Genomic DNA, 14,737 nt, shown 5'->3' with positions numbered 1-14,737 from the left:
TGATTTTTAGCTTAAAGTAAAAAGAAATGTGTAATTCTTGGGAAATCTTGGAATACCTGACAATGTTCATTTTAGGAGTTAGTTCCATTTCAAGTTTCCTTATTCCTAGAGTTCAAAACTTCTGTCTTAAAACCAGAAACCAAGCTACAATTTATTTCTGCTTATTTCCCATTTTCTCTCACCTAGGATCACATATTTTGGTGCTTGTTATGATTCTGGAAAAGCCCCAAGGAAGGACTAGCCCTCTCTAGTTGACCAAGTGGACTTCAAAGTCACAGTAGCCTAGTGACTGAGTATGATAATCCACTGACAACGTGTATTGCAATAGGCAAACAATTGTTTTCTGTCAAACCCCTGTTACAAATATTTACTTAAGAATTGGAAGGGAAAGAGACCTGAGAAAGTCTGTGATCATTAAAGTAAATACTTGGAAATAAAAGAGGAATGAACAGTAGAAAAGAAGATAGAAAAATGGTAAGTAAATAATTTTATTGGTACTGTCTGCTTGCCACCAAAAGGATGAATGACAGATCAGGTAGTGAAATACAAGATGCTTGGGGACGATGGGCACCTACAGCTTTCACATCAGGCATTGCAATATTAGGCTGCTATATCTGCATTTTTCAGTGCCTTCTAAGGAATGGAATAAAACAAAGACTAGTTCTGTACACAGAAGAAGCTATACTACAGAACATCTTGTCTGTTATTACATGAACTGACACCTTTACCACTTTAGTTATGTAATATATGCATGCTGTCGTTGTGTGTTCGGTTGCTCAGTTATGTCTGACTCTTTTGTGACCCTGTGGACTGTAGCCTGCCACACTCCTCTGTCCATGGGATTTCCCAGGCAAGAATACTGGAGTGAGTTCCCATTTCTTCCTCCAGGAGCTCTTCGTGACCCAAGGATCAAACCTGTGTCTCCTGCGCCTCCTGCATCACAGGTGGATTTTTTTTAACTTATTGCTTTTAATTGGAGATTAATTTCTTTACCATATTGTGGTGTTTTTTTGTCACACATTGACATGAATCAAGCATGGTGCACATGTGTCCCCCTGTCCTGAACCTCCCTCCAACCTCCCTTCCTATCCCATCCCTCTGGGTCATCTCAGTGCACTGGCTTTCAGTGCTCTGTTTCATGCATCAAACTTGGACTAGTCATCTATTTCACATATGGTAATATACATGTTTCAATGCTATTCTCTCAAATCACTCCACCCTCGCCTTCCCCAACAGAGTCCAAAAGGCTGTTCTTTACATCTGTGTCTCTCTTGCTGTCTTATATATAGGGCCATCATTACCATCTTTCTAAATTCCATATGCATGCATTAAAATACTGTATTGGTGTTTTTCTCTCTGAGTTACTTCACTGTGTATGATAGACTCCAGTTTCATCCACCTTATTAGAATCGACTCAAATATGCTCTTTTTTATAGCTGAGTAGTATTCCATTGTGTATATGTACCACAGCTTTCTTATTCATTCATCTACTGATGGACACCTAGGTTGCTTCCGTGTCCTGGCTATTGTAAACAGTGCTGCAGTGAACACTGAGGTATATGTGTCTCTTTCAATTCTGATTTTCTTGGTGTGTATGACCAGCAGTGTGATTGCTGGGTCGTATGGTGGTTCTATTTCCAGGTTTTTAAGGAATCTCCACACTGTTCTCCATAGTGGCTGTACTAGTTTGCATTCCCACCAACAGTGTAAAAAAATTCTCTTTTCTCCACACCCTCTCCAGCATTTATTGTTTCTAGACTTTTTGATGGCAGCCATTCTGACCAGTGTGAGATAGTACCTCATTGTGGTTTTTATTTGCATTTCTCTGATGAGTGATGTTGAGCATCTTTTCATATATTTGTTAGCTATCTGTATGACTTTTTTTGAGAAATGTCTGTCTAGTTCTTGGCCATTTTTTTATTGGGTTGTTTATTTTTCTGGAATTGAGCTGCATGATCTGTTGTATATTTTGGAGATTAATTCTTTGTCCGTTATTTCATTTGCTATTATTTTCTCCCATTCTGAAGGCTGACTTTTTACCTTGCTTATAGTTTCCTTCATTGTTCAAAAGCTGTTAAGTTTCATTAGGTCCCATTTGTATGTTTTTGCTTTTATGTCCATTACTCTGGGAGGGGGGTCATATAGGATCTTGCTGTGATTTATGTCAGAGAGTGTTCTGCCTATGTTTTCCTCTAGGAGTTTTATAGTTTCTGGTCTTACATTTAGATCTTTAATCCATTTTGAGTTTATTTTTGTGTATAGTGTTAGAAAGTGTTCTAGTTTCATTCTTTTACAGGTCGTTGACCAGTTTTCTCAGCACCACTTGTTATAGAGATTGTCTTTTTCCACTGTATATTTTTGTCTCGTTTGTCAAAGATAAAGTGTCCATAGGCACATGTATTCATCTCTTTGCTTTCTATTTTATTCCATTGATCTATATTTCTGTGTTTGTGCCAGTGCCATACTGCTTTGATGACTGTAGCTTTGTAGTGAAGTCTGAAGTCAGGCAGGCTGATTCCTCCAGTTCCATTCTTCTTTCTCTAGATTGCTTTGGCTATTCAAGGTTTCTTTTGTTTCCATACAAACTGTGAAAGTTTCTGTTTTAGTTCTGTGAAAAATACCATTGGTAGCTTGATAAGGATTGCAATGAATCAATAGATTGCTTTGGGTAGTATAGTCATTTTCACTATATTGATTCTTCCAATCCATAAACAAGGTATATTTCTCCATCTACTGCTTAACAACTGGGGAAGCCCAATATATGAATAGCAACTTCTAATTAACTTGCCCAATATTGAGGCCACTGAATTCCAAAGAGTATTTTCCTGATACACATTTCTTCCTGGCTATGTGGGATGACTAAATGAACTGCCATGATCGGGAGTTATGGAGTGGGTGAAAATACTTGAGAATTTGAAGACTTCACTGTGTACATCTTCAGTATTTATTTAAGGCAATCCTAGGATTGAATAACTCTTCACCAGCAAGGGGGCTCATTGTCATTGCACAAGTGTAGCAGCCAATACCTGACCAGATCTTTGAAAGATGGTATTTTTCAGGAAATTAATTCCCAACATCAGAGCCCATTTCTAATTAAAATATTGTAGACATATCCCCCTCTATGTGCCTCCTTGGAAGTTTAAGTTCACTTGGATAAGAGTTCTTCCCGTTGCTCCCCTGTTTGTTGTTCAGTCGCTCAGTTGTATATGCCTCTTTGTGACCCCACGGACTGCTGCATGCTAGGCTTCCCTGTCCTTCACTTTCTCCTGGAGTTTGCTCAAACTCATGTCCATTAAGTCAATGGTGCCATCCAACCATCTCATCCTCTATTGTCCACTTCTCCTCCTACCCTCAATATTTCCAAATATCAGGGTCTTTTCAAATGACATTTCTCCCCTGAGAGTCTCATTATTTTTTTCCAGTCTTATAAATTTATTGCAAGAATACAATAGTATAATACACTGAGAACAGTTCCTAAGCCTGCAGCAAGGGTTGGATAAAGGTTGCTGTTATTGCGCTGTTTGGTCTGGAGATGGTTGCTATTGTTATTAGATGTGTGGGTGATGGAGTCCAGAGGAACCACATGAGAAAGTTTCTTTCCTCTCTGGTCTGCTCTCCCATTCTGTCCAGACACTCATCATCCTCTCTCTGTCATACTGGATCCCAATTTCTGGAACACAGACTTGTTGCTCTCCTTCAGCATTTTCCCATGAGCTTTAGTTTCATGTTCAGGCTGGGAATATTGAGATTCTCTTTAGATAAATTAATGGACTAATCCTCTCCCAACCTCTATACCATCCACCGACTCGTCAGCACCACCTCCACAATCCAATTTCCAGATAAGGTGAAGCTGTCAATGAATTACTTCTGTCCCAACTTAATGGCAGGTGATATCTCTTTCCCAACTATACGGTCTATGTTGGAAAGTTTCCCCTCCTGAATATCCAGCCTTCATGTGGCAGTTGGTTTGGTTTTTGAATTTTCCCTCTGTTGAGGTCACTTGGTCTGAAAAATCTATCCTCTTTTCTTTTCTCTCCTTTCCTCTTCTCTTCTAATTCACAGGGAAGCAGAAAACACATTAGACTTCTAAAACTGTCAGCCTAACATATGGCAGATGAGTGAAGATCGAAGACTTTCCTGCAGCAGCTGAGAACACTTATAGCACCCAATGTCAAACTGACCATTCTTGATAACTTTCAACAGCTAGTAGAAGTGATCAGATTCTAATTTCACTGGCAACATAGCTTGAAAAATGATAATGCCAATTCCTAATTATGTTTGGGAAGGAGCTCATCTTAGACGATATGGTCTTTATGTTGTTTATAAGAATATCTTGAAAAGATGGGTCTGTTTGATAAATTAAACCTTCTTAGCTGAGAGGAATTTTATCACATAACACTGTCACTCACCACTTGACATCTGAGCTTCATTCTTGCCTTTGATTATAAATGTCTTCAAACTTTCCTGAAAATTGTTCATCCATTGGAATGGTAAAGTAAGTGAAACTTTCCTGTAATGAATTTAATTTTAACAATTTCTTTTTGGGATTAATCTTGATTAAAACGCTTGCTATGATCTTTGTATGTTCTTTTTTATTTCCTTATTATAGAAAATCAGGAAACATTTATCAAAAAGTTATTTTGCTTTAGGAATCATTCCACATCAAGAATGATCATAATATCAATAATGGCTTAATAAAAAGCACATAATCTTATAACTAACAAATGACCAGTGTTGACAATATCCATCCACCCTAAACTCCACCCATAATTCCTGTACAATCCACATACAAGACTTCTGCAGAAATAAACAATCTAGACTTAAAACTCCAATTTTATAGTCTCACAGTCCATGTTTTTCATCAAAACCTATGAATTCTCAAGGGCTTGTTCAGTCGGGTATTTTAGTAAAAAAGTAGGATTTCTCCCTTAGAAGAATTTTCATGTCAACTATTAACAATAAATTTTGTTACTGGAATCTTTTAGATAACTCTATTAATCATAAGTCCTTATATGCCACTTTGACTCTCCAATAAAGGCAGGATCCTGTGTCAGGAGCCACGTTAGGCATTACTAACAAAATGGAGGCATAGCCCCAACTCCCTCTCCTTGTCCCACAGGCACAGACCTGGGATGAAGGAGTTAGGCCTTGTGTTTCTGACTTGTTTTTTCCTCTCCTCGGCTGAGTTGACTGAAAAGAATATTAAGGTGCTTACTGTTCTTGAGAGGAGCATGAGAAGGCACAAAGCCTTCTGCAACTGTGCTCAGAGAATATTTCATAAAGTTAATCATTGACATTCATTCAAGGACCTTTACAAAAGAGTGTTCCAGGTTGAGCATGTAGGCTGCAGCTTGAGGCCATGGGAGGGATTTCTATCTGAAACCTATTTGTGAGGGAAATGTTTATGGCAAAGGAGTTTGCTGAATTTAGGGCTTAGGAATAATTAAAATAGTTAGAAGTTAAAGATTTAAGGAATGTTGTAATGTTCACATATTTTACTATAGCTTATAGAGATTAGGAATTTTAGAGATATTAGTAGTTAGAAGCCTTTTTAAAGAAAGTGAGCTCAAGATACTAGGGGCAAACAGGATTTTAAAATATAAGAAATAAACTGAGGAATGTGGTACACAACCCAGACATTAGCATGAGTTACAATGTATTCACAAGGACACATGAGAAGAAGTAGATAAGAGAATCGCTGAGGCAGGGACTCCTTTTGAGGGGCAACAATGATTTATGGAGACAAAAAATCTGGGTCGGGGGAACTGAAAATGTCAAACCTCTGACCTAATGCTTTTGTAAAAATATAAAAGAGAATCTTAGTGAGTGAGTGAAGTCGCTCAGTCGTGTCCGACTCTTTGCGACTCCATGGACTGTAGCCCCTCAGGCTCCTCCGTTCATGGGATTCTCCAGGCAAGAATACTGCAGTGGGTTGCCATTTCCTTCTAAAATAAATATGCAGTCCAAGAAAACTGAGAAGCTGCATCATTTCTCGCTGACACCGCCCATCCTTTCAGGCTGATTCCCTGGCTGCTGGAGCTGGAATCCAGCAATCCTGATGAAATATTTCATTGCGAGAGAAATCCATCCTCCTGAATATCCAAATCTGGGAGGAAGGAAAATTTCATTTGCTCCGTTTCTGAGTGCATTCCTCCAGTTTATTATCAGATAGAGTTAAAAGCTAATCTTTCCACAGCCAAGAACTCACACAGCTAATGCTTATAATACAGACTCTTGCATTTTTAATGGTTTTTTTTTGTAGTAAAAGTCACATAATATAACACATACCATTGTAACCATATTTAACGGTATAGTTTAGTGACACTAAGCGCATTCACATTTTTGTGCAACTGTCACAATCATCCATCTCCTGAATTCTTCACCTTCCTAAACTGGAACTCTGTTCCCATTAAATACTAACTCCCTATTCACCTTCCCATCTGCTTCCACCTCCCAGCTCCTTGTATCAACCCATATATTTTCTGACTCTATGAATTTGACTATTCTAGGTACCCTGAATAAGTGAAATCTAACTATTAGTCTGTACCTAGCCAGGCTTCAGCAATACGTGAACTGTGAACTTCCTGATGTTCAAGCTGGTTTTAGAAAAGGCAGAGGAACCAGATCAAATTGCCAAGATCTGCTGGATCATCCAAAAAGCAAAAGAGTTCCAGAAAAATATCTCTTTCTGCTTTATTGACTATGCCAAAGCCTTTGACTGTGTGGATCACAATAAACTGTGGAAAATTCTGAGAGAGATGGGAATACCAGACCACCTGACCTGCCTCTTGAGAAATCTGTATGCAAGTCAGGAAACAGCAGTTAGAACTGGACATGGAACAACAGACTGGTTCCAAATAGGAAAAGGAGTACGTCAAGGCTGTATATTGTCACCATGCTTATTTAACTTCTATGCAGAGAACATCTTGAAAAATACTGGGCTGGAAGAAGCACAAGCTGGAATCAAGATTGCCAGAAGAAATCTCAATTACCTCAGATATGCAGATGATACCACCCTTATGGCAGAAAGTGAAGAGGAACTAAAAAGCCTCTTAATGAAAGTGAAAGAGGAGAGTGAAAAAGTAGGCTTAAAGCTCAACATTCAGAAAACAAAGATCATGGCATCTGGTCCCATCACTTCATGGGAATAGATGGGGAAACAGTGGAAACTGTGTCAGACTTTATTTTTGGGGGCTCCAAAATCACTGCAGATGATGACTGCAGCCATGAAATTAAAAGATGCTTACTCCTTGGAAGCAAAGTTATGACCAACCTAGATAGCATATTCAAAAGCAGAGACATTACTTTGCTGACTAAGGTCCATCTAGTCAAGGCTATGGTTTTTCCTTTGGTCATGTATGGATGTGAGAGTTGGACTGTGAAGAAGGTTGAGCACCAAAGAATTGGTGCTTTTGAACTGTGGTGCTGGAGAAGACTCTTGAGAGTCCCTTGGACTGCAAGGACATCCAACCAATCCATTCTGAAGGAGATCAGCCCTGGGATTTCTTTAGAAGGAATGATGCTGAAGCTGACACTCCAGTACTTTGGCCACCTCATGCGAAGAGTTGACTCATTGGAAAAGACTGTGATGCTGGGAGGGATTGGGGGCAGGAGGAGAAGGGGACAACAGAGGATGAGATGGCTGGATGACATCACTGACTCGATGGACGCGAGTCTGAGTGAACTCCGGGAGTTGGTAATGGACAGAGAGGCCTGGCATGCTGCGATTCATGGGCTCGCAAAGAGTCGGACACGACTGAGCGACTGAACTGAACTGCGTGTATACTGGTGGAGAAGGAAATGGCAACCCACTCCAGTATTCTTGCCTGGAGAATCCCAGGGACAGAGGAGCCTGATGGGCTGCCGTCTTAGGGTTGCACAGAGTTGGACATGACTGAAGTGACAGCAGCAGCATCAACAGTGTATATTGGAATGCATTTTAAAGGTTAACTTAATATATGTCCTACAAACAGATTTAAAAAAAGACTCTTGTATTTTTAAAATAACACACAAAAATGACAGATTGGGTACTGCTATGACACAGAGGGAACAATTCTAGGGCAAAGTGTGTGTCATCTCTAAAACTGGCCTCATAGTTCTACAACACAAAAGAGTCCTAGGTGCGGCAGAATCACGATGGAGAGAAAGCCATTCCTTGTCAACTTCACTGCTCCCATGGAGAGACTTTGCTTCCCTGAATCCCTCCTCCTAGAACAGTTACCCCCAGATCTCTTCATGGCTCACTCAAATTACACCTTTTCAACCAGACCCACATTAACTTCCTGTGAATATTTAAAACCCATTTAATCCGCCATTGCATCCCAACTTCCCTTCTTATGCTTTCCTCTCCTTTCACACTCCTGAGTAATTTATTCATTCATTGAGGTCATGAGTTCTGAGGACCTCTCTTTGTTAGGTTGTGAGCTACACAAGGCAGGATCTGTTGTCTACATAAATTGTTTTCTGCTTCTCCTTTAAACACGACGGTTTCCCACTCTAATCATGACATTCTGACATGGCATTTTCCATCCCTTCATTTTCCTGGTCTTCTTGTACCCCTGGAACAACAGCCAACACCTTAATCCCTCCACTTTATCTAGCTCATCAGGGCTTTTATGATGTCACTGTTAGCCGCTCAACCTGAAACTCCAATCAGCAAACTTAAACTGCTTTAATAAGGGTTCTAGGCAACTTTTGTCACTGAATATCCAGATCTACCCATCCATAGACCTGAGAAACCTAGTTTCTGTAATCATATTGATCACTCCCAAACATTAAACTGGAATCCTACATGTTAAGGACCCATAAGAATTTTCACATCCAGGGCTCATTTCTGAGCTGTTAACTACACCCTCTTAGCCACTTATGAACATAAACCATCTTCTTTCAAGCAGAACTCCATCAGAAATCTCCTTCATTCTGTGTGAACTCTCTCAGAAACATCCCTCTTCTGTCACAAAGTACTGCAGAAACCTCCTATTTTGTGTGAGAATTCCCTCAGAAACTTTCTACCATCTCTGACATTTTCCCTGAGAAACTTCTTATGTCAGATTTTCCATGAGAACGTCCATCTTTCTGTCACAGTTTATCTCAGAATGCCATTCTTTATGTCAGATTCAGCTAACACTTCATTTTTTCATCAGAGTTCACTTGAGAATCCGTGTGTTCTTCTCAGAACCTCCTTCTTTCTATAAGATTTCACCTCCTATTTTCGGTGAGATTTTGCTTCAAAAGCTTCTACTTTCTGTCAGATTTTAATTCAGAAGCTACTAGATTCTATAATATTTTGCATCAAAATCGCCTTCCTTCAGTGAAATTTTACAACAGAAGTTCCAAGTTTCGGTCAGATTTTTACACTAGAAACTGCAAGTTTCTTTCAGATTTTACTTCAGAAACTCCTAATTTGTTTCAGATTTTACCATAGAACCTCCTAGCTTCCCTAAGATTTTACCTTAGAACCTCCAAGTTTTCATCAGATTTTACCTAAGAACCTCTGAGTTTCTGTCAGATTTTACCTCAGACCTCAGACTTACCTCAGAATCTCTAAGTTTCCGTCAGATTTTACCTCAGAACCTCCTGATTTCTGTCATATTTTACCTCAGATGTTACCTCAGAACCTGCTGATTTCTGTCAGATTCTATCTCAGATGTAACTTCAGAACCTCCTGGTTTCTGTCAATGTTACCTCAGATCCTCCTGGTTTCTGTCAGATATTACCTCAGCACCTCCTTCTTTTTGTCAGATTTTACTTCAAACCTTCTGGTTTCTGTCATATTTTAGCTCAGAACCTCCTGGTTTCTGCAAATTTTACCTCAGAACATCTTGGTTTCTATCAGATTTTACCTTAGATCCCTCTAGTTCCTTTCAGATTTTACCTCAGAATGTCCTAGGTTCTGTCAGATTTTACCTGTGAACTCTGTCGTTTCTGTCAGATTTTACCTCAGAACCCTCTAGATTCTGTTAGATTTTACCACAGAACCCTCTAGATTCTGTCAGATTTTACCTCAGAACACTCTAGTTTCTGTCAGATTTTTACCTCAGAACCTTCTAGTTTCTGTCAAACTTTACCTCAGAACCTCCTGGTTACAGTCAGATTTTACCTCAGGATCTCCCAGTTCCTATTGTATTTTACATCAGAACCTTCCTGTCCATTTTTTACCTCAGGACCACACAGTTTCTGTCTGATTTTACCTGAATACCTCATGGTTTCTATCCTATTTTTACCTTGGTATCTCAAATTATACCTCAGAGCCTCCTTCTTTGTCTGATTTTAATCTTAGAATTTTCTTCTTTTCATATTTTTCCTCGGAACCTCCTTCATTCTCTCGAAATTCCCCCAGTCTTCCCTTCTTCTCTCAGCATGCCTTGTCACTCTCCTTTTGTGTCTCAGAATTCACTCTCCTCTTTCTTTCCAAATTTCCTGTCACTCCCTCTTTCTCTAAGAATTCCCTCTCAATCTCATTTTCTCAGAATTTTCTCATACCCTCATCACTCAAAATTCCTCTCACCCAAGTTCTCTCAGAAATCTCTGTCACTTTCCTTGTCTCAGAAATCCCCCATACTACCCTTACTCAGAGTTCCCTCAGACTCTCCTTTCTCTCAGAATTCTCTCAGACTCTCATTCTTTCTCTCAAATTCTCTCAGAGTCTCCTTCTTTCATAATGTCCTCTCAAATTCATTTCCTCATTCATTCCTCTCAATCTCATTTTCTCAGAAATTTTTTGTACCCTCCTTCATGCAGATTTCAACTCACTCACCTTCTCTCAGAAATCCTTTTAACCTCTTCTGAGTATTTCATCAGAAATCTTCTTTTTCCCAGAATTCACTCTCACTCCTCTTCTTTCTCTCTTAATTCCCTCTCACTCTCCCTCTGTCCTCAGCCACTCAGTCTTTGTCTTGTGTCTATACTGACTCAGAAGATAAGTCCTTTCATCTATCCTTTTCTCACCTCACTCCATCTCTGTGTCTGTAACCTCCACCTCCACGTTTCTCTGTGTTTTCAGTTTCCTACTTCTTTTTATACTCATTTTTTTCAGAGGAAAATGTGCCCTTCTTTTTGTCAAAAGCATACTCTTTATCCATAGTAGAGTTACTTGCCTCTTCTAGAACTTCATTACTTCAGATATATCCTCTTCCCAAATATTCAATCTTGCATCCTTCTCTGCCTACAAACATGCTTACAAGGCCCTAATCCCACAAACCTTTCTTCTCATTCTAACAATTTTTGAACTACTGCTCTCACTGTTTCCCCCCTTGAATGTCTATTTTCTTGTAAATAATCTACTCCTCAACCCCTTTTCCTCTGTACTTCCTTCAAATATTTATAAAATTTATTGTTAAGTCTCATGGTCATTTCTCAGTCCCCACCTTGATGTCTATGGCATTTTCCATTTTTTAAAATTTTTAAAATTCTAACAAAATTACATTTTAAAATTAAATTTATTGTAGAATAGTTGCTTAACAATGTTGTGCTAGTTTCTGTTGTACAGCAAATTGAATCAGCTATACATATATATATATAATCCCCTCTTTGGGGGGGTTTCCTACCCATCTAGGTACCACAAAGCACTGAATAGAGTTCTCTGTGTTATACAGTATGTTCCAACTAGTTATAAATTTTATACACAGTATTAAAAAGTTTGTATATGCCAATACGAATCTCCCAATTCATCCCACTTCCCACTTTCCCCCTTTAGTGTCCATACATTTGTTTTTTTACAAACATATGTGTCTCTATTTCTGTTTTTGGCCTTTGCCATTTTAGTCCAGCCTGCTTCTTCTCCCCTTTCAGCTTCTGCCCCAAGTCCTTTCCTATTCCTCTCCTTCTTCACTACCCATTTATTTTCTGTGGGTTTCCTTCATTGTTTCTCCTCTTCCTCCCCCAATAAATATCAAGATGCACCATGAAGCTTAATTAATGGCCTCTAGTTTTCTGCCAGCTTTCCTGTTCTGTTGGGATTTCTCCTTGGGATTTGTTGTTGTTGTTGTTCTGGTCAGTGGTACCATTATTCTCCCAGGAATTGGCTCTTCTTGGGATTGGAATTGGTGATTCCAGAATCTTTCAGATTAACTGGCCTTTGGTTTTCAGAAGTCCCTTCAGGATAAATACCAGGTGCAAGAATGTTCTAATCATGGAGAGGAAGCATTGATCTTAGGGATCTTAAACATCCTTAAGCTAAAAAATCTATCCCTTTAGCCATGATGTTCTCCTGAGCTCACATGAGAGAAACAGAGTATCAGAGCTGGAAGGATGTTGGAGATTACCTTGTCCTACATTCCCATCAGAGAGGCGGGAAATTAAAGCCCACCGATACCAAGGGATGAGAACTTGGGATTGCTAGTACCTCCAGTGTAGTTAAGTCACAAGTAGTAGCCTTTGGGGGACTACCCTGATGGTCCAGTGGCTACGACTATGCTCTCCCAATTCAGGGGCCTGGGTTCAATCCCTTGTCAGGGAACTAGATCCTGCATGCCACAACTAAAAAGATCCCACATACCACAATGAAGACTAAAGATCCCACATGCCACAACTGAGACCTGATGCAGCCAAATAAATTTAAAAAAAAAAATTTTTTTTTAAGTAATACCTTGGTGAAAGGAATTGATTTTCTTATTCCATTTCTATAACTTACATTGTGACATTTGTAAAATCATTAAACTTCTCTAAATCTTACTTTCCACTATTCCTCAGATAAGAAATCTTTAATACAGTAGCCTCTAATGTCCCTTCAAATTTAAATTTTTCATTGATTTATGTGTCTTTGATAGCTGCTGCAGGATGTCACCTTGGGATAACAGCCAAGTGTGTAAAGGCAAATGATTCATTTTCCTTTTCAGGGAAATGTCAGTATCTCTTTAGGATTTTCTTGTCCTGGTCAAGGGCATCATCATTCTCCCAGGAACTGACTCTTCCAGACCAAATTTTGCTTTTCTTTGGGTTCACTGGCCCATTATTTCCATATGTCCCCCCAAGGATAAGAATCTAGCATCAGCATGTTCCTGTTACTACAAAGGAACCTCTCCATGGACCCATGAAAGAGGATCGTTGAGCACTACTTCCTTCATAGCAGAGGCCAGTCCACAGAGCATCACCCGTTTCTAGCCCCCAGGTCTCTCGAGAGGTACTCTAGGTGCACTTCGTCCTGTATCTGTTGCTGCACATCTGTAACCTCCCACCTGTGCTCTTTTGTTGCTCCCCAGTCAGGGGACGTTGAAGCATTGATCTTAGGGATCACACTTTTTCATCCTTCCAGAACCTGAGGCAGGCAGGAGGTGCTCTCTAACCCTGAGCCCCTGAAACCCATCTCAGGGTCCTAAGATCAGGCTTCCCCAAAAGCTGCAGAGGGCAGAGGAATGAACGCCTTGTAGGAAATGAACTTGGACCAGTAAGAAAAGGGAGAAAGCATGTGATTGGCAGATAAAATCGACTTGCTTCCTCCATCCCTCCATCAGACCCCTGAAGTCAAAGCGATGCCACATAGCCTTCCCAGAAACATCCCGTGTGTCTGAGCAACCATTTGTGCTTCCTTAAAGCTGTGGTCACTTGGATTTTCTTTCTCCTTTCTTCCTTCCTATTTTTCCTCATTTTTCCTTTTCTGAGAAATCATGCCCCCCAAAAAGAGTCACCATAGAAGTTCTGCCGCAGGCTTCTACTTTCTAGGAAAACCAAGTTGAGACAGGTACTGGATAAGTCTCCATCCCTATCTCAGCTCTGAGCCAGTCAGTCAATTATTCACACATAAAATTAGCCATCACACTTGTATTTCCCCTCTGGTCTCTGATTCCCCAAATTCTGTCCACACTATAGCTAATTTAATCTTCTTAAAGACCCTATCTCCATCTTTCCAATACTTTAGCAACTCCTCTTTATTTTTAGTATAATGCTGAAATACCTTTACTTAGGATACAACATTATTCATTTTACACTACATATTGTCACCCTGCTTATTTAATTTATATACAGAGTACATTATGGGAAATGCCAGGCTGGATGAGACACAAGTTGGAATCAAGACTGCCGGGAGAAACATCAATAACCTCAAATATGCAGATGACACCACTCTAATGGCAGAGAGTGAAGAGGAACTAAAGAGCTTCTTGATGAAAGTGAAAGAGAGTGAAAAAGCTGGCTTAAAACTCAATATTCAAAAAACTAAGATCATGACATCCAGTCCCATCACTTCATGGCAAGTAGATGGGGAAACAATGAAAACAGTGACAGACTTTATTTTCTTGGGCTCCAAAACCACTGCAGATGGTGACTGCAGCCATGAAATTAAAAGATGCTTGCTCCTTGGAAGAAAAGCTATGACCAACCTAGACAGCATATTAAAAAGCAAGACATCATTTTGCCAACAAAGATCCGTATAGTCCAAGCTATGGGTTTTTCCAGTAGTCATGTATGGATGTGAGAGTTGGACCCTAAAGAAAGCTGAGCACTGAAAATTGATGCTTTTGAACTGTGGTGTTGGAGAAGACTCTTGAGAGTCCCTTGGACTGCAAGGAGATCCAACCAGTCCATTCTGAAGGAGATCAACCCTGGGATTTCTTTGGAAGAAATGATGCTAAAGCTGAAGCTCCAGTACTTTGGACACCTCATGCGAAGAGTTGACTCATTGGAAAAGACTCTGATGCTGGGAGGGGTTGGGGGCAGGAGGAGAAGGGGACTACTGAGGATGAGATGGCTGGATGGCATCACGGACTCGATGGACGTGAGTCTGAGTGAACTCCGGGAGTTG

Source organism: Capricornis sumatraensis, chromosome 6 (assembly GCF_032405125.1).
Source record: "Capricornis sumatraensis isolate serow.1 chromosome 6, serow.2, whole genome shotgun sequence".
In the NCBI taxonomy this organism is placed as follows: Eukaryota; Metazoa; Chordata; class Mammalia; order Artiodactyla; family Bovidae; genus Capricornis; species Capricornis sumatraensis.
This window is presented reverse-complemented; position numbering follows the sequence as displayed.